Source organism: Canis lupus, chromosome 24, assembly GCF_011100685.1.
Source record: "Canis lupus familiaris isolate Mischka breed German Shepherd chromosome 24, alternate assembly UU_Cfam_GSD_1.0, whole genome shotgun sequence".
In the NCBI taxonomy this organism is placed as follows: Eukaryota; Metazoa; Chordata; class Mammalia; order Carnivora; family Canidae; genus Canis; species Canis lupus.
Window position 1 is genome coordinate 42,567,797 of NC_049245.1, and position 19,154 is coordinate 42,586,950.

Consider the following 19,154-nt stretch of genomic DNA (forward strand, 5'->3'; position numbering starts at 1 on the left):
GTCAGGCCCAGGCGGGCCTCTGGGGCGGATGCCAGAGGGGCAGGTGGGGAACAGTTGGACGTCTCAGAGCCCACCGGCCTGGGGACCAGGTCCTCGCCCAGCGCTTACTACCCGTCTTCAGCTGTGCCTTGGGAAACACACTTTGAATCCAATTAGTGTGCAGGACGGTTAACGGGGTGTGTTCTCAGAAGCCACACTGTGAGGGTGGGCGGGCAGCTGGACTGGGCCCAGGGGGTCTGAGCACCCTCCAGAGATGTCCCCAAGCAAGGGAAAGACTGTATCTCTGAGGCCAAGGGCAATTACCGGGAGATGCTCGGCCGTGAGCTGCTATGTTCCCACCCCAGCTTTGGTCTTGGAGCATCTACAGCAGCTGTGTGACCTTGAGCCCCTGTGTGACCTTGAGCACGCCGTGTAACCTCTCTGAACTTCCTCCTACAAAACGGAGTCAGTGGGCTGCTGGGAGGATGGAGATATTGTATCCAAAGCACCTGGCCTCCTCCTGGGCCCGGGGAGGCGCCCAGGCAATGCTTGTTGAATTGAAAGGATGGGCAAACGTGTTGCTTTGTTACCTGAATGAGTCTGAAACCTCCCTTTCTGGTGGAAAGATCCCAGGGGTGTAAGTCGGAGACAATGGTCTGTCCTACTGCTAACGGGTGGGTGACCACAGGCAGCTGCTCCATTAGGTCTCTTTCTTATCTTGAAAGTAGGGATAAAAGCCTCCTTGGGGTGTTGGGGAGCAAATGAGGTCAGGAGGTGGAAGGGTGAAAGCTTTCAAGGGGAAAAGAAGTCAAGAAGCCTCCATGGGGTGGGGGAGAGTGGGGGGACTGGTGGGAGCACGCCTGGGTGGCTCAGTGGTTGAGCGTCTGCCTTTGGTTCAGGGCGTGATCTGGGATCAGGGATCGAGTCCTGCATTGGCTCCTTGCGGGGAGCCTGCTTCTCCCTCTGCCTATGTCTCTGTCTCTGTGTCTCATGAATAAATAAGTAAAAATTAAAACGAGGAAAGCCTCCCCTGGGGAGTGGGAGTGGCAGCAGGTGGCCGAGGGGGAGGAACCCCTGCAGGCAGCCCTGTACCGGCGTGTGACCACATGTAGACATGCACATACGTGCACGCACGTGTTTCCTTTCACAGACATTTGCATGTACCCCGCCCCCCCGCCTGGTCACACATCTGGGTACCTGCAGACGTGTGCAAATACGCTCAGGCAAGGCACACACTTTGACACACACCCCCTCACACAAGCACGGGTCTCCCTGTGCTCACACCCACTCACACGCTCACATCAGAGAAGTAGAGACCAGGAGCAGAGTCACTCGGGGCCCCGCTCGTGCCCAGCCGGTGACCCTGTTGAGGCCTGAGGAGCAGGGTTGCAAAGGAGCAGCGCAGGGTGGGGACCACGCGTGTGACATCTGTCTGCAGGATCCCCCTGGGCCGAGGGGTCCAAGTCAGCGGGCTCCTTCGGAGACAGCGCTGGTCAGGGAGCCGGCAGACCCCCCTTGGCTTCCCACGTAGTGACTTGTCGCAGGAAGCTGAGATGTGCCCAAGAGTTAAGGGTGTTTAGTGCCGATCGGGGGCATCACGGTCCACATGCCTCAGCTGTGAGTAATGCTCAGGATCAGAGATGGGGTTTGTCGTGATGTATGTCCAGCGGCCCTTCCTCAGCCCGGCCCCGTTTGTCCCCTGCTGCTCATGGCCGTGGTGGAGCTGACGGCTGTGGAAGCCCGGCCGGGGGTAAAAGGGTGGTGTGGGGCGGGCCTGGTGGACCACAGACACCCCCCACCCCCACCGTGTCCAGGTCCACAGTGATTGTCACATGACCTGCCCCAGCCCGGTCAGAATCCTTCCTTGTCATTCCGTACACAGGCACAGGGAGCTCAGCTCCCCCTTCCTCTGGGGAGTTAGAGCTCTCTCTGGTCATGCTCCCTGCCCCCACTCCCCACTACATGGAAGAAATGTCTCCAGTGGGAGAGCTGATACCTAGAGCAGCTGGCCACAGAAAAGAAATCCTTTTGATCGCAAGACATTCGGTTCATTATTTTATGTAAAACTAAAAAGGGAAAAAAAAGCCTGTCAGTTAAGCTGCGACATACTTCTGGATGTAAGTCACATTCTGATTTCAGGGATATTAGTATGTGAATATATACCCGAGAATCTGTGAAATGGTATGTGGATGGAAGGATGGGTGGATGGATAGAGAGACAGACACAGCAAGAAGGTGTGTGTGAGCCAGAGCGAGAGTCTACGTGAGAGCAGGTGTGTGTCTAAGAGGTAGGAGGATTCCTGAAGCATCTTTGAGCACCTGGATCCAGCCATTCCTGAATTTGACTTCATTGATATAAGAGCCAATATTTTGTTTTCTAACCACACACCAATCAGATTTCTGATATTCTCAATGGAAAGAGAGTGGATGGCCCTTGTGCTTTGGATTCTATTTATTGGCTAGACACAGGTAACAGAAAAGGTTTTTCTTTTTTGTGATCTGTTCATGGCTAAAGACCTGTAATTTGCTTCACTTTAAGAACCTAGAGTGGCTGGTGTAGACTGAGCCTGATCTGGCACAACAGACACTTGTGGAATTGAATTGAGGTCACTGTTGAAGCTCCTTGGTTGCAAGTGTCAGAAATCTGGTTCAAAGCAGCTTTGGAAAAAAGTAGAATGTATTGACTTGTGTACGTGGAAAGTCCAAGTATACGCAAACTTCAGGCACAGATGGATTTAGGGGCTTATATGACGTTCTCAGGACTTTGTCTCAACCTTTCTGAGCTCTACTCCCATTCATTCATTCATTCATTCATTCATCTCTACACCCATCGTGGGCCTGGAGCTCACCACCCCAAGATCAAGAGTGGGTTGCTCTTCCAACTGAGCCAGCCAGGTGCCCCACTACCTTCTTCTATGTTGGCTTTCCTGTCACACTGGGTGTCCTGTGAGGTGACTCCTAGTCAGACGCAGACCTTCCAAGTTAAGAAAGAGATTTTCTTTACCCCCAAAATTCTGAGTATGGAGGATTGAGCTTCAGTAGGCTCACTAGGCAGGTGCCTGTGGGGAGTCCCTGGACTGGCCTGGAACATGCCCATTGGCCACGTGGGGTCATGTGACCTGGATTGGGTGGGGCATCAACTGCAGAGGCTGATGTGGGCTGAACGTGATGGAGAGGTGGCTCCCCAAAGGAAAATCGGGGTGTTACCAGAATGGTGGAGGTTGAGTACCTAGTAGTTGTCCCCCATAATTCTACCTGTATCTCTGGGTTAGCATCATCCCAGGGAAGGATCCCTGGGCCCAGCGACTTGGTCCTCGGGGTCCCACCTCTCCCCAGAGAAGCTCTTCCCATGGGGCTGCCGTGCAGAGGCCTCCCAGCAATTGGTAGGTGCTGGGGCGCATCTTTCCTTGTGCAGAAACGAAACAAAGGACGCTGGGGAGGGCTGTCCCTTGAGGGGCTGGAAGCCTCCCTGCCACAAGGAGCAGGAGCGCTTTCATGATGTGAAATCACGATGTGATTTCCCTCCTTTGGGCCTGCAAAAAAATGTGGTCTTTTTTTTTTTTTTTTTTTTTTTTTTTTTTTTTTTTTTTAAATTTTTATTTATTTATGATAGTCACAGAGAGAGAAAGAGAGAGAGGCAGAGACATAGGCAGAGGGAGAAGCAGGCCCCATGCACCGGGAGCCCGACGTGGGATTCGATCCCGGGTCTCCAGGATCGCGCCCTGGGCCAAAGGCAGGCGCCAAACCGCTGCGCCACCCAGGGATCCTTTTTTTTTTTTTTTTTTTTTTTTTTTTAAATTTTTATTTATTTATGATAGTCACAGAGAGAGAAAGAGAGAGAAAAAAATGTGGTCTTAATGCAGCATGTTTGACAACGTGGGCAGGATTAAAGGACAGCCCTAATTGACCGAGGGGTGGGTTTGCACCTGTTTACTCTCCAGAATAATTCCATGCGGCAGGCGTGATTAGTCACATCATTCTGGTGTCATCTGTGGGGGAGAAGTATGACGTCCACACAGTTTGTGGCCAGGAGGCATGAGGCTTAACAGGCACAGCCCCTTCAGTCCACAGCAGGATAGGACAAGTGTCTCTGAGCTGCGGCTCCCCCAGGCGGAGGGCTGCCCTGCTCATGCCAGGCCAAAGCCGCTGCTGGCTTCAGAGGCATGTGGGGCCGCAGAGCCCAAGTCCATCATTGCCTTACAGCTGGGTGATCTTAGGTGCATGAATCACCCTCCCTGGCACTCACTTTATTCATCTGTAAAATGGAGCTGTTGTGGGATCCTGTGAGCTGATGTGCACAAAGTGCGTGGCATGGTCTCTAGCACGTGGTAGGTGCTCGGTAAAGAGGCAGCAGCCGGGATGGCTGGTGGCCCAGTGGTTGAGCATCTGCCTTTGGCCCAGGTTGTGATCCCAGGGTCCTGGGAACGAGTCCCACATCAGCTCCCTGCATGGAGCCTGCTTCTCCCTCTGCCTGTGTCTCTGCTTTTCTCTGTGTCTTGCTCATGAATAAATAAATAAAAATCTTTAAAAAAAAAAAAAAAAGAGGCAGCAGCTGCTATTGGCTGTTGTTGTTGTTGTTGTTATTATTATTATTAGGTCATTCTATTCTCTGCACTGTCGTCAGAGGAAATTTTCAAAATACCTGTCCTCCCTGCTTATAACCACAAAGGCCCTATTTCCTCAGAGCTGGGTTTCTCAGCCTCACCACGATTGACGCTGGGGGCCTGATAGTTCTCTGTCGCGGGGCATCCTGTGCACCGCAGGACGCTTGTCAAGCTGGCCCGTGCCTGCTGATGCCAGGACCACCCCGCCCGCCCCCGCCAAGTTGGGACAACCTCAAATGTTTGCAGACGGTGCCGATGGGCCCCTGGAAGGGTTGCCTCCTCCACATACCCCTCTTTTATTTTTTTATTTATTTTATTTATTTTATTTTGCAGCACTTTTATTGAGACATCACATAACTACTGACCAGGACTGTTTACAAATGTAACACTTGGCCTTTGAGACAATTAAAAACTTTTAAGTACGAAATTTTACATCATGATTTGTTTAACCTAAGAAGTATTATGATGGTGAGTCCTGGCCTCCCCCGCCCCTTCACCCCCAGCTCAGCCTTCAGACCTCAGCTCCCTTCTGGCTTTCTCGGGGTGTCCTCCTGATGTGTGCAAATGGGCTGAATCCCCCAGGGTCTCAGCTGTCACTGAAGCGGCCCCTCCTGCAGCCCTTGCCTGGGTTGTGATCCATCTTACATTCATGCGTGTGGTTCTTTCAAAAAGTCGACTCCCTGCCCCCACAGTGGAGTGTAAACTCCCCAAGAGCAGAAGGAACCTTCTGGGTCCCAGCCACCTGTGCCGGGTGGTCCTGCTGAATATTTGCTGCAGAATGAGTCAGTTCTGAGCTCTGCAGCTTCGTCCCGTAGGCTAGCGGCTGGCCCGTGCCCTGGACCCCGCTGCCGAGAAGGACCCTGGGCTGGATGGCACCTGCAGAATGGCCATGCTTTTGTCTTTTTTTTTTTTTTTTTAAGATTTTATTTATTTATGCATGAGAGACATAGAGAGGCAGAGTCAGAGGCAGAGGGAGAAGCAGGCTCCATGCAGAGAGCTGATGCAGGACTCGATCCCAGGACCCCGGAATCACTCCCTGAGCGGAAGACCACCCAGCTGCCCCTGTCTTGTTTACTTTCTATGGTTTTTATTGGGGTATAATTTACATAAAATGAGATGTGCTGACCTTAAGGATACAGCTTGATGAATTTTTACAAAGAAAAGCCTTTGTGTAGCTAACACCCAGATCAAGATACAGAACACTGCCAGCACCCCAGAAGCCTCCTCCATCTCCCTCCTATTCAATATCCCAACCGAAGGTGAGAGCTGATCGTATCTCTGTCATCAAAGACGAACTTTGCAGGTTATGAATGTCGTATTAGAGTTCTCCAGAGAAACAGAACCGATAGGATATTGAAGATTATTTTAAGGAGTTACGGTGAGGGAGGCTGGCGTGTCCAAACCTCTGGAGAGTGGGCTGGTAGGCTGGAGACCCAGGGCAGAGCTGATGTGGTAGTTCAGGTCTGAAGGTTGTCGGCTGGCAGGATTTTCTTGCTCTGGGAGGTCAGTCGTTATTCTGTTGAGGCCTTCAACTGATTAGACAAGGGCCACCCACATTATAAAAGGCAGGCTGCTTTACTCAAATCCAGTGATTTAATTAAGTGTTCATATAATCCAAACACACTGTCAGAGAAACATCCAGAAGAATGTTTGATCCTATATCTGGGCGGCTTGGCTCAGCCAAGTTGACGCATAGAGTTGACCATCACAGATGTCATAGAGATGGAATCACAGAATACGTCCTCTTTTGCGTCTGGCTTCTTTTGCTCAACAAATGTCTGTGAGATTCATCCATGTGGTCCAGTAACTATAGTCAATTCTTTTTCTCTGTTGTATAATATTCTATAATATTAGTGTAATACTTTTAAAAAATTATTTAATTGCTGATGGACATTTGGTTATTTCCAGTCTGGGGCTGTTATCTATAACACTGCCGTGAATGCTTCTGTATATATTGCTTGGAGGAAGTAATGCTCATTTTTGGAACTGTGGAATTGCTGGGTTACATGGCACGCACGTGCACTGGGTGGATACCGACCACCAGGTTTCCATCCTGGCCATATCCAGGTCCGTTCCCAGCAGCGGCGTACAGGTGCTCTGGCTCCTTACCCTCCCCTGCACGGACGTTGTCAATCCTTTTGATTTCAGCCATTCTGATAGGTGTGGTTTGGTATCTTGTGGTTTTCATTGAGCCTCTATTTAAAAATATTCTGTTAGACTCTAACCAGACTCCCCCACAGCTGGAGCAGTTTCCTTTATGAAGACAATCCTGTGCATCAATTTTCAGAGAGAGAGAGAAGGACCCTAGTATTTACTCTGCATCTAGTCTGTCAGGCACTGTGCTGGGGGTTTTACAGATTCCATGTCCTGTCCTCTCAAGACATCTCTTGAAGACACGCACAACCCTGGGAATAGGATAGGGACAGGCGACACTTCCAATCCCCAAAGACCCAACCATGCAAATGAGACGTCAGGTTCTCACTCCCTGGGGAACTGATTCAGCAATTGCTTCTGTGACAGGCACGGTGTGAATGTGACAGATGTTCCTGCAGAGAGAGAGCTGCTTTTGATGGGAGCCACTCACGAATCAGCTGGGCCTCGGGTACACACGTGTCATTTCCCGAGAGTCTCTGCGCCAGGACCATGGGTTGCAGGAGTGGGCAGCAGGGGCTTTGCCTGCAGTTGGCCTCAAGGACCTGCCTCTCAGCAGATGGATGCGCATCAGCCCGTGGACGCTGGGCCTCTCGGATGGCTGGGTTTCACAGACCCGGAACATTTTCTCACCAATTTTTGGTCAAGGCTGTAGAGGTGAAGGTTATTTTGCATTTTTAAAGGAGTCTAAAATCATTCTCACTGTTTTTTAAAAAAAGATTTTTATTTATTTATTCATGAGAGGCACAGAGAGAGAGGCAGAGACACCCGCAGAGGGAGAAGCAGGCTCCCCGCGGGAAGCCCTATGCGGGACTCGATCCCAGGACCCCGGGATCACGCCCTGAGCCAAAGGCAGATGCCCAACCACTGAGCCACCAGGTGCCCTTCCTCGCCACTTCTTGAAGAGAGGACATTTGAATGTTAGAAAGTAGGTAGATGAGCAGAATAAAAGTGAATCATCAGGTTTTAAAACATGTTACCTATAAAAAAAGTCAACATCTTGCCCTTATTTTTCTCATCTTGCTGAGGAATAGTGTGAAGATTCAGGAATAGTGAATCTATTAGTGATTCACTAATAATCACTAATAGTGAATCTAGTAGTGATTCAGGAATAGTGTGAAATTCAGGGCAGACTGATTTTGCAAACTGCCTGGGTGACAGAGAGGTACACACTTTGGTGCCCAGCTTGGGTTTGTGTCCCAAACCTGGTACTCAGGGTTGTGTGACTTTGGCAGAGTCACCATCTTTCTAGGGCCCAGTTTCTGGAAACACCCCACACGGTGCCCAGCCCACAGTAGGGCTCCCATCAGTGTTTGTTGAATGAATTTCTATGATATCTTTAGATCCACAATCCCTTAACCACAAACACAAAACACAAAACATTGTGAAAACAGGAAATGCTTTTCTTATGTTTGGTGCAATTCATTTGGCAGCAAAACCTGACATGAGGCTATTCTATAGTCTTTCTTTATTGATCCCAGCCCGGGTGAGCATTTGTACGTATTGCTCTAGAATTAACATATTTACACTGAGGTGTCTCCCCAGGCTCCAAAGAGGTGTCATTTACTATACGACATATGCAATGTATTATCTTTTTATGATCTGGAACATCCTGAATTCTTTTTTTTTTTTTTAACATCCTGAATTCTGATGTCCATCTGGGTTTCAACTGTCAGAAACAAAATTCAGATTTGCTTGAAAAAAAAAGTATCATCTCATGGACCTTAAAAAAAGAAAGAAAGGAAAGAAGGAAGGAAGGAGGGAGGGAGGGAGGGAGGGAAGGAAGGAAGGAAGGAAGGAAGGAAGGAAGGAAGGAAGGAAGGAAGGAAGGAAGGAAGGAAGAAAAGCTAGGGATATGCTGTCTTCAGGTACGGCTGGATCCAGGGGTTCAGATGATGGCTATTTATTTCCTCTCATTAGCTGGCTCTGAGTATCTCTGCTTTATTTGGAGCTTGGGCTCCATTCCCATTCCTGCCTCAGGCAGTGGAGGGGATGGGGCCCCAGAATTGGCTTAGTTTGAGTCACTCTCACAGCCCTGCCTTGATCCAGGGGAACGATGACCCCTCAAGAGCAGTGTGGGGCAGACTCAAGCAGCCGATGCCCACCGTATCAATTATAAACCGGCTGCGGCTAGACAATCCTTCACTTGGCGTTCCTAGCTCCAGGGGAGTCCTGGTCCAAGCACAGAACACCTCAGGTGGGGTGGGCACTCACGTTATCTCTGGGCCTCTCACTGGGCTGAGTCCACGCTGCCAGTGACATGTCTGAGTGTCTCACGGCAGACTTACCTCTCGCGTCCCTTATCAGAACGCCCATCGTTTCCCTTCCTTAGAGTGATTAGAAGAGCCGGTGCACATCCTGTTCTCTCTGCTGGAATGTTCTTCCTACCATGTGATTCTTGGCCTCACAGACACACCTCTGAAGAGACCACTGCCTAAGTATCTTCCTTCAAATTCCCACCCGATCCCGCAGAATCTATTTCACTTTGCTGTTGTTGTTTTTAAAAGATTTTATTTATTTATTCATGAGAGACACAGAGAGAGAGAGAGAGAGAGAGAGAGGCAGAGACATAGGCAGAGGGAGAAGCAGGCTCCACCGGGAGCCCGACGTGGGACTCGATCCCGGGACTCCAGGATCAGGCCCTGAGCCCTGAGCCAAAGGCAGACACTCAACTGCTGAGCCACCCGGGCGTCCCTTCACTTGGTGATTATATATTAACTGGGCCTGTATTTGTTTAACAACTGCCTTCTTGACTCTGTGTCACCGCTTGATGGCAGGGCCATGTCTATCTTACCACAGAGTCTCTTCAGTGCTGGACACAGTGAGTGATCAATACATATTTTTTTGGATAAATGAATGAATGAACAAATGAATGACTCACAGAGCTTGAATTCGAATCCTCACTTCCTTGATCCAGGGGTTCAGGGGCTCAGGCTGCTAACCATGACGCGTCTGGCAGTGTCTTCAGATCCAAGTGAGAAGACCTGAGTCAGTCTTATTCTAAGGTGTTCTAGAACATACTGCGGTGGTGTTCCATTGTCTTCCCCCTCTGCGAATATTCCACAGGTGATGACTCCCTTGAGGAGGCCACGCTTCTAGTTCTAGCAGCTGCAGGGGCTTCTGCTCAGTTGGAGGTGGTGCCACCTGCCTGGTGAAGGCAAGGCGCTAGGAGCTTCCTAGCAGCCGGAGCTCTGGGCATGCTTCTGAGCTCTTCCTAGCATTTCTCCAGGGGAGGCCGTGTCCCTCCTGGGCTCCTGGGCAGCGCTGTCACATGAAGTAGGGGCTGAGGTGGCTACATTTTACTAGGCCTTCCATGAACCTCTCTGCTATCCTTCTGGGAAACTGAGCTAGGTGATTCTGGAGGAGTTGGCACTTAGGTCAGGCTGTCCGGGAGCCTAGTTGTGGTCAGGTGACTGAGCTGCACCTGTCACCTGGGCTGGAGGGTTGGTCCGGCACATGACCACGCTAAGCCAATGGGAGCCCTTCCCTGGGATTTCTGGCATCTCTGCTAGTGATGTCAGATGATCGTGAGGCTGGACCCAGCGTGGCCACGATTCCAGCCTCCAGGGGCGGCCAGTCTGCGAGAATAAAGCTCTCCCGCCAGAGAAGCAAAGATGATAGAATCGAAGGCCTTTAGAATAGCAGTGACCCCATTTACTGGATACCTCGTATATGCCGGGCCCCCTGCACACAGTTTTCCTAGAGCATCATCCACCAGCATCAGGACAGGACAAGTAACTGGGGATGACGAGCCCCTCCGAGGTTCAGGCGCTTGCCTAAGATTTCCAAATAGTGAAGCCAAGGGTCTGACACAGTGGGCTCGGCCCCCCAAGCCTGAGGCCTCTGCACTGGCCCGTGGGTTGCCCGTGGGTTGCGTGCCTGCTTCCCTCTTGGGGAGCTCCATGCCTTCGGGAGCAGAGGGCGTGCAGGCCATCACGGTGGGCAAGGGTGGGCGCACGCCTGGCTGAGGTGGAGCGAGCAGAGGACCGGGTGCCAAGGGCTCGGATGCTTCCCTTCCCCCTCCGCCCACCCCCCGGGCAGATGCGGGGAGCCCACAATGGAAGCTACTCTCAGGGATACCCCTCAAACAAAGACGGGCCTTCACCAAAGAGAAAGTCCCTTTGCTCCACAGCAAACCAAGCGCACCAGTTAAACAAACAGCTCAAAACACACCCATTCCAAGGTAGCGGAGGGCAAAAGCCCTCCATCTCTCGCGTGGGCAGGGAGGCTGGGGCAGAGGGAGAGGCCGGAGGCCGCAATCCCGGCAATCGGGGCCCAGCGTGGAGGGGGTGGCCAGGGCGGAGGAGCTGCTCAGGCCCCTGAGCAGAGCTCCCCACCTGGGGGCGGGCCTGGGGGGCTCCCCTGCAGATGGGAAGGCCCCTCCGCGCCAGGTTTGCAGCAAGAGCAGGATGTGGAGGAAGCCCGGCTCACCACATCCCCTTGGCGCGCGAGGACAAGCCGCGCACCGGCTTTTCAACGCCACTCTTGTTCCCCGTCAATGGGTCCCATTGTGGGCGCGAATTCCCCGGCTCCAGGACTTGGTTTTGTGCCCTGGACCTGGGCTCCCCTATCCGCTTCCCCAGCGTCCGGAAGCCTCCCCATGTCCTGGGCCCAGGTGCTCGGCCCAGGGTTTCCTCTTGTCCCCATGGGCGGAGGGACGGAGACCTGGACCAAGTGCCCTGGCTGCCTCCTTCGGGGCTCGGAGCCTGGAGTCCCCGGCGCTGCTCATCCCTCCCTGCTTCCCGCTGGCTGTTCCCCCTCCAGCCCAGGGCACAGACGGGCACTTCCCCCTGGGGGCCGAATCTGGCCCACCAGCTGCTCTTCCACATAAAGTTTTATTGGCACACAGCCATGCCCGGCCTCCACATGTTGTTTATGGCTGTGCAAGGGACTTGTTCTACAAAGCCTAACGTTTTTACTGCCTGGTCCTTTAAAGAAAAACTGCCCACTCGTGGTCTGGGTCCAAAGGGAGCTCTAGGGGACATAATGCTGGCCGTCTTTCAGTCTCTAACTCAACTGACCGATTCATTTGTTTGACAAGTAGCTCCTGAGCATGTCCTATGCACCGAGCTCCGGCCTGGCTGCCAAGGCTACAGAACAGGTTAAGGCCCACCCGCTGCCCAACCTCCAGGGAAGCAGGGAGACCGCCCCTGTGCCAGCACTGTGACACAGTTGGGACGATGCTGAGTGTCTAAAGGAAAGGGCAGTGTGCTCTGTGGACCCCGCTCAGGGGTCAAGGCCGTTTCCCTGGGAGGAGCAACATGTCCCCTGAGACCTTGACAGTTCAGGGAAGCGGGGGGTTAACCAGGTCAGTGGGCTTGTGGGGAGAGGATGGAGAGGCTCTGGGCAGAGGGACACGCCAGGCCAGAGCACGGTTCCCTCCAGGAAAGGAATGAGGTCCCCGGGGGAGACACATGAGAGATGGGCGGCCTGGGAAGCGACAGCTGCCCACGGGCTATCAGCCCCCACAATGGGGAGGTGTGAGACAGGGCAGTGTCCCTCCTTTTATAAGACACCAAAGGTTCCCTTCGTCCTTGTACAAACCTCAGTCTAAATTCAGAACAATGAGCAGATTCTTCTAAGGTGGTGGTGTCCGATTTGGTAGCCAGTACCCACATGTGGCAATTTAGATTTCAGTTTAAGCGAATTAAAATAAAATTTTAACTGTTCAGATCCTTGGTCGCAGCAGCCATAGCGTGCTTGAGAGCGTCATGCGGCGGATGTAGAGGGCAGTGCAGACGTAGAACATCTCCGTCACCGCAGAGGTCCCCGGGCACCACTGGCCTAAGGGCAGAAGTCGCCATGTGAGGACTGATTTTTCAACTGGAAAAATAGTCTGGGCTTTAGGATTTGGGCTCTTCCATTCATAAGCTGTGCCATTTGGGGCAAGTTTATTTCTCTGAGTCTCGATTTCACCATCAGCAAAACAGGCCCAGAATAGTGCTTGGCATGCTGTAGGTATTCCCTCTAAATGGCAACTATAATAATTTTGACTTTGCAAGATAGTGGAAAATATTTAAAAACCTTCACAGTAGCCCCAGAACTCCTATGAGGAAGGAAACCGTGTGCAAACAAAGCACTAGGTTGCTGTAGAGGGAAGCTCTGCAGGGAGAGTTTGCTGGGTCTGCATGGGACGGAGTAGGGACCTGTGTGTGGTAGCAGGGGGGAGGCTGAGAATGAGCACCAAGCTGGGAACCGCGTGTGGTGCACCGATCGGTGACGACCCCAGTGGCTGGTGTGACTGAAGGTCTTTCCAGACCAAGGATGTGTAAAGATGGATGAGAAGCTCTTTGCATGCTGAGCTGTAGGCCCACGTCCTGAGCACATGTCTTCTCCTTCCCTCTGTTCCCCAGGAATGTCTCAGGAGACTGGAGAAGAGGGTGGTATGTGGAAGTTGAGGGAGGGCCACTTCTCAAATCTGGCTCATGTGGTGTGCAAGAGAGAAGGGCCACAGAGGTGGCCACCATGTTAATTCAGTGAAGAAGAGCTGAGTCGGAGGGTCAGATGCATTGAAATTCACGGAAATCTTGGGGAGAGCTTTGGGATGGCAGGATCTTTGGGGAGGGCGATCACAAGAGTGGAAGGAGGGGGGTTCATTTCAAGGGCTCAGTGGCCTCAGGGGACACCTGGGTCACATTGTACTCTGAAGTCTCAGGACAGGGTCCTAACCTCCCTTGTCTCTGTGCAAAGCCCTGTGTTCTGGGTACGTGAGCACGGTGCCGAAAAAAGCCATTGGCCAGAACTGGAGGTTAGTTCATTCATTCCTCTCATTCAATCATTCATTCACATATTGGGCAGGCCTTTTTCGGTTACATGCATCCAAAAACTCAATCCAAACTAATTTAAGGAAAAGAGAAAAAAGGATAAATGATTTATGTGTGATTTTGCCAGGTGGCAGCAAATCAAGCCTGTCTTTAGGGAAAGCTAGATCCGGGGCTCTAAGAATAGAAAGAGGAACGACTTCTCTCTCCCTTTCATTGGTTCCCCCAGGACGACATGAACTCCTTGATTCCGGAATGAGAGGACCATGGAGAACTCGACCAAAGCCCAGTGACAATCTCCTTGTGAGTCGTTGGTTCTACTGGGTCGTGTGCTCATCTCTGAACCCATAGAACAGAAAGGTCTGATGGGCCTGGGTGCTCCCCCGGTATCCGAGCGCTGAGCGAGAAAAATGTAAGAAACAAAGTAAATCAAGGGAGCGAGGGCTGCAGAGAGAGCTGAGCCGACTCTGGGCGTGCAGCAAGAGATGTCTGCCGTGGCTAATTCACTCGACACCCTGGGGCTGGCTCTGGGGTGCAGGAGATCGCAGGCCTCGCCCTCACAGAGCTTACCTTCTAGCGGGAGGTCTGACTCTGTCCCCATGGCCCTTTGCCTGCCCTCCCTCCTGGCCTGAGTCCAGCCCAGGGAGAAGAGTGAAATTAACTGTCCCTCGTTATTGTGACACTTCCTGGGAGCAACAAAGGGCTTTTCACAGCGAGAAAACGAAGCAAGTACATGCGAGATGACCTGGAAGTCACAGAATTTAGTTGTTGAGGTGCCAGATGGAAAATACCCAACAGGTCATGTTCAGAGTTTGGAGCTAAAATAGGCATGCTCTTAAAAAAAAAAAAAATCCATATATGGCTAGCATTTCAGGTATACCTTTTGGAGTGAAGGACACTGAGCTGGATTCTCAGAAACTGAAAACCCATAGAAGGTTCTGGAAAAGTCAGTAACAAAGGGAGCCACGTTCTCCTCCAGGTTTCATCCTCGCTTGGGCTAGATGTGCTGTGGGATCAACGGTGGGTGGTGGGTGGTGGGTGGTGGGCAGGGGGGAGAGACTGAGGCTCCAGGAATTGGACCCCAGGCCTCCTTCCTCTGCTTGGACCTCCAGAGCGCTTTCAGTGGAGGGTTCCAGGCAGACAGAACAGCAGGTGACAAGACATGGAAGGAGAGGACACGGACATGCTGGGGGAGTAGCATGAAGTAGCGGAAGGCTGGAGCAGAGCGAGATAGGGTGAGAGCTGCAGACGGGGTATGAGCTGGGTCAGACCCGGAAGGAGATGGGGGACCAAGGAGACGGGCAAGAGACGTTTTCTCCCGCGTTCCTGGGGACAGGAGTCTGGGATCAGGGTGTCCTCAGGGCCGGGGTCCCTCTGATGCTCTATGGAAGGATGCTTCCCTGCGCCTTCCAGCTTGACATTCCTTGGCTGCTGCTGCATCACTCGGGCCTCTGCCCTCGCCTTCACAGGGCCTTCTCCGTGCTCTATCTTCTCGTCAGCACCAGCCACCGGGTTTATGGTCCCCTTGCTGCTCCAGTGAGAGCTCATCTTAGCTAACTTACAGCAGCAAAGACCCTATTTGCAAGAAAGGTCATGTTAGGGGTTCTGAGCAGACCTGGATTTGGGGGGACACTAATCATTCCCCACGGTGGCCTGGTGTGATCTGACCTTGGCGCGGAGGACCCCGGCAGTGCGAGGAGTGGATTGTGAGGGGGGCGGCTGGGGTCGGGAGAGAGAGGGAGCAGACACGCCTGAGGGTGGGGATGGTGGGGATGGAGGGTGGGGATGGCGCTCTAGAAGCTCCGAAGCAGCAGCAGCAGGACCGGGTGATGGACACCATGTGGGGCAGAGAGAAAGTTTTTTTTTTTTAATTTATTTTTATTTTTATTTTTTTAAAGATTTTATTTATTTATTCATGAGAGTCATAGAAAGAGAGAGAGGCAGAGACACAAGCAGAGGGAGAAGCAGGCTCCATGCAGGGAGCCCGATGTGGGACTCGATCCCGGGACTCCAGGATCATGCCCTGGGTGGAAGGAAGGCGCTAAACCGCTGAGCCACCCAGGGATCCCTTTTTTTGTTTTTTAAAAAGATTTTACTTATTTATTTGACACACACAGAGAGAGAACAAGCAGGGCGAACAGCAGGCAGAGGGAGAGGGTCCAGCAGGCTCCCCATTGAGCAGGAAGCCTGATGCAGGACTTGATCCCAGGACCCTGGGATCATGACCTGAGCTGAAGGCAGATGCTTCACCGACTGAGCCACCCGGGTGCTGGAGGAAGGGGGGTATTAAGAACATCCCCAAGCTTTGGGGGCTTGTCAGCCGAGTCATCCGTCAGCCCAACATGGTGAGGCTTAGGGTAGGATTAAAATGGACACGCAGAAGGGAAACCCGAAAAAACATTTATGAGAAAGAGAAGGAGGCTCGGGCACACATGCCCACAAGATCTGCGCACAAGCTGCAGGGGTTCTCCAGGGGCAGCAAAGCCTGGCTCAGCGCGTGGGCACCACCTGGAAGCGGCCGGTGGCCCAGAATAAATAAAATAAGTAGAATAAATAACCCTCCCAGTGAGCTCATTCTTCAATTAGGTCCCTCCCCCTTGCTCACGCGGGGCCCTGGGAGGGAAAATTGCTGGTGACGCCACCTAACCTAATGCAGCATCCTGTGGCCCCGGGGCGGGCCAGGAGCCCTGGGCGGTGAGCTCGCCTCCCCCTTTCCCCACTGTCTGGGGCACACGGCCTGGCACGCGGGCAGGGGAGGAGTTGAGTCTGGATCTCCGACCAGCAGTGCTGGGAAGGGTCCCTTGCATTTCCCCCCCATTGTCTCTGGAACCAGGCTTTAGGTTTGGCCGTAGAGTCTGTATCAGTTTCCGAAGCTGCTGTAACAAATGAACACTGAACATAACATTAAAAAAAAAAAAAAGAAAAAAAAGAAAAACAAAAAACAAATGAACACCGTGGGGGTAGCCTCAAGTGGGAGATACTTATTTTCTCTGGAAGCCAGAGGTCTGAAGTCAGTGTCACTGGGCTGGAATCAAGGCGTCCGCAGGGCCGTGCTCCCTCCCGAGGCTCTGGGGGAGGACCCTTCCTCGCTTCCTCCAGCCTCTGGGGCTGCGAGTGTTCCTTGACTGTCCACGCCTCCAGAGTTCAAGGACGGGGCGTTCAATATTCCCTCTGCCTCCCGCTAACGGGGCTACGATACATGGATTGCATTTAGGTCCCACTGAGTAACCCAGGATAATCTCCCCATCCCAAGAGCTCTAACTTGATCACGTCTGCAAAGACCCTTTTCCCTTATCTGCTCACCTTACGGGTTCCCGGGATTAGGACCTGATACCTTTGGAGGGGCTACTATTCACCAAGCACAGACTCCTTCACCTACAGTTGGCGTGGATAAGTCACTTCCCTGTCTGTGTCTCGGTTTCCTTATATGTAAATAGCTGAGACTTTACTTTTCATAGAAGAACTTCTGACCTTTAGCTGGCCACAAGGTCATTAGGATACAGACTTAATTTCCTAGGCTCTTCTGCAGCTCGCTGAGACTGTGAGCCTGAGTCCTAGCCAGTGGGATATCAGCCAGTGGTGTGTATAGTTTCTGGGCAGTGTCTTCCTCCTCCTCTTTTCTTTTTTGGCCATTGGAAGTTGGATGTGATGGCTGGAGGCCTGGGATAGCCGTCTTGGACCACGAGGTGAATTTGGGAGTGGAGGCCACTATCTTGGAGGCCCTTAGGAAGACTGAGGAACGTCGACAAGAGGGCCTGGCGTAGAAAGCTGCTCCGAGGATATTTCTTCCTCCTCCTCAGCCCCTCCCCAGCCTTGTCCTCCTCCTTGTCCTGCTGATGCTATTTTGGTCCTGAGGTTCCTGAACTCACAGGTGTCCTCGGTCACGGAGTTCTGAGTGCTGAGATCTTTGAGTGGCATGTCCATATACGCCCACAGCTTGTTTTTTTTTTTTTAGTCATTCTCAATTATTAATAAAAATCATGAGTGAGTAAGCAAGCCACCGCGCTGGGCACCTGACGTACCCTGTTTCCAAATTTACAGCAATTTTATAGCAATTATTTTGGGAAATTATCATTATGGAAAAGATCATGTTATCTTTGTGAAAGTCCTACCTGCTGTCCCCGGTGCTATGGGCGAAGAAGCCTCACAGTTCCACCACTCCTGGGGACAGAGTCAGGAGTCAACCCGCCCTTCTGCTCTTCTGTGGTGGTTTATGGAGCCCCAACAGGGGACTGGCCCTGGGTTAATAACTCTAAGGGAGGCTACGATTAAAAGGGTCAGTCCCAGTCCGAGGAACTCCTAATGTGGAGGGTATGCTAGCACAGGGGCCGCGTGGGGTCAGCCCCTGCAATGGTTCCTTGGAGAAGGTCAGATGCGAACTGAGTCATGAAGAGGCTGGGTGTGTACCGACAGAGACCATGGGTGAGCCTTAGGGTAGTGGGAGTTGGGTGTGTTGGGGAATCAGGAAGTGGAGGGTTTGTCCTGGGCACGGGGGAGGGTTATAAGTCTGGGGCAAAATAAACTTTCTTCCTTTCAATCAGAGATCTATGTTTCTTTCTTTCTCCTCCAAGAAATGAGTTTAAATACCAACACAGCATTAATTTATTGAGACAAAATCTAGAATATATGGAAAACCACAGAACCTACCTCTCCACCTCAGCGTTCAACGCTGGCAGTTTATTAGCATCCGTGGCTCACCCTTACGAGCCCTTCCCAATGCCAGGCACCTGCTCGCTGTGTCCTCACGTGGTGGGAGGGAAGAGGGAGCCCTTTGGGGCATCTTTTATAAGGGCTCTAATTCCATCCACAAGGGCTCCACCTTTGTGACCTAAGCGCCTCCCCATGACCCCACCTGCTAAGCTGTCACATTGATGGATAGGATTTGAACATGAATTTTGGGTTCTACCAGCCCATAACAGGTTCTACTCAAGGACCCCTCATGCTACCATTTTATTGTGACAGCCCCACACCAGAAGCTGCTAGTCTGTTCTCCATTTCTATGACTCTGTCATTTCAAGATTTGTCATATAAATGGAATTATAGGGGCAGCCCGGGTGGCTCAGTGGTTTAGTGCCACCTTAGCCCAGGGCTTGATCCTGGAGACCCGGGATCGAGTCCCACGTCGGGCTCCCTGCATGGAGCCTGCTTCTCCCTCTGCCTGGGTCTCTGCCCCTCTCTCTCCTCTCTGTGTATTCTCATGAATAAATTAATAAAATCTTTTTTAAAAAAAATAAATGGAATAACGTGGTATATCACTTTTAAGAGTTTTTTTTTTCCGCTCAGTAGAATGCCCTTGAATATTCTCCATGCCATTTTGCATCCTATGACATGAGGATGTTATACAAATTGATGGACACATCATAAGTATTCAATAAGCCCTCTCCTGCTACTTAGCTGATTTCTACTTAAAAATTATTTAGAGCTACGCTATGGCCAGTAGCCTTGAAGCCGAGTATGTACTGCTCTAAAGATTTATTTCTGAAGACAGGTACTTGCATTGGACCTGTCGAGCAATGCATGTTTTAAGAAGCATCTTGCTTAATTGCCCAGCAGCCATGTCCCAATTTTTACCCCTCCACCTGATGTAGAAGACTGTTCGGGTCCCTACGCCCTGGCTCCCTGAAGGAGAAAGCTCCTGTTCCTTTCAGCTCATCCAAGGC

General features: G+C 51.8%; 2 long non-coding RNA genes across 3 annotated transcripts; one reads left to right on the forward strand and one right to left on the reverse strand.

Annotated features, from left to right (window-relative positions):
- Nucleotides 1–2,343: 2,343 nt before the first annotated feature.
- On the reverse strand, nucleotides 2,344–9,732 carry LOC111092238. Of its 2 annotated transcripts, XR_005378020.1 has the most exons (4): nucleotides 9,615–9,732; nucleotides 3,905–3,967; nucleotides 3,234–3,511; nucleotides 2,344–2,636 (listed from the first exon to the last, which is right to left on the reverse strand). It is a non-coding gene; the product is annotated as an uncharacterized LOC111092238 (long non-coding RNA). The 2 variants fall into 2 exon arrangements; XR_005378019.1 differs by having other exon boundaries at nucleotides 2,344–3,511.
- Nucleotides 9,733–9,818: 86 nt separating this feature from the next.
- On the forward strand, nucleotides 9,819–14,496 carry LOC111092207. The gene is made up of 3 exons (XR_005378018.1): nucleotides 9,819–10,021; nucleotides 12,406–12,537; nucleotides 13,724–14,496. It is a non-coding gene; the product is annotated as an uncharacterized LOC111092207 (long non-coding RNA).
- Nucleotides 14,497–19,154: the final 4,658 nt, after the last annotated feature.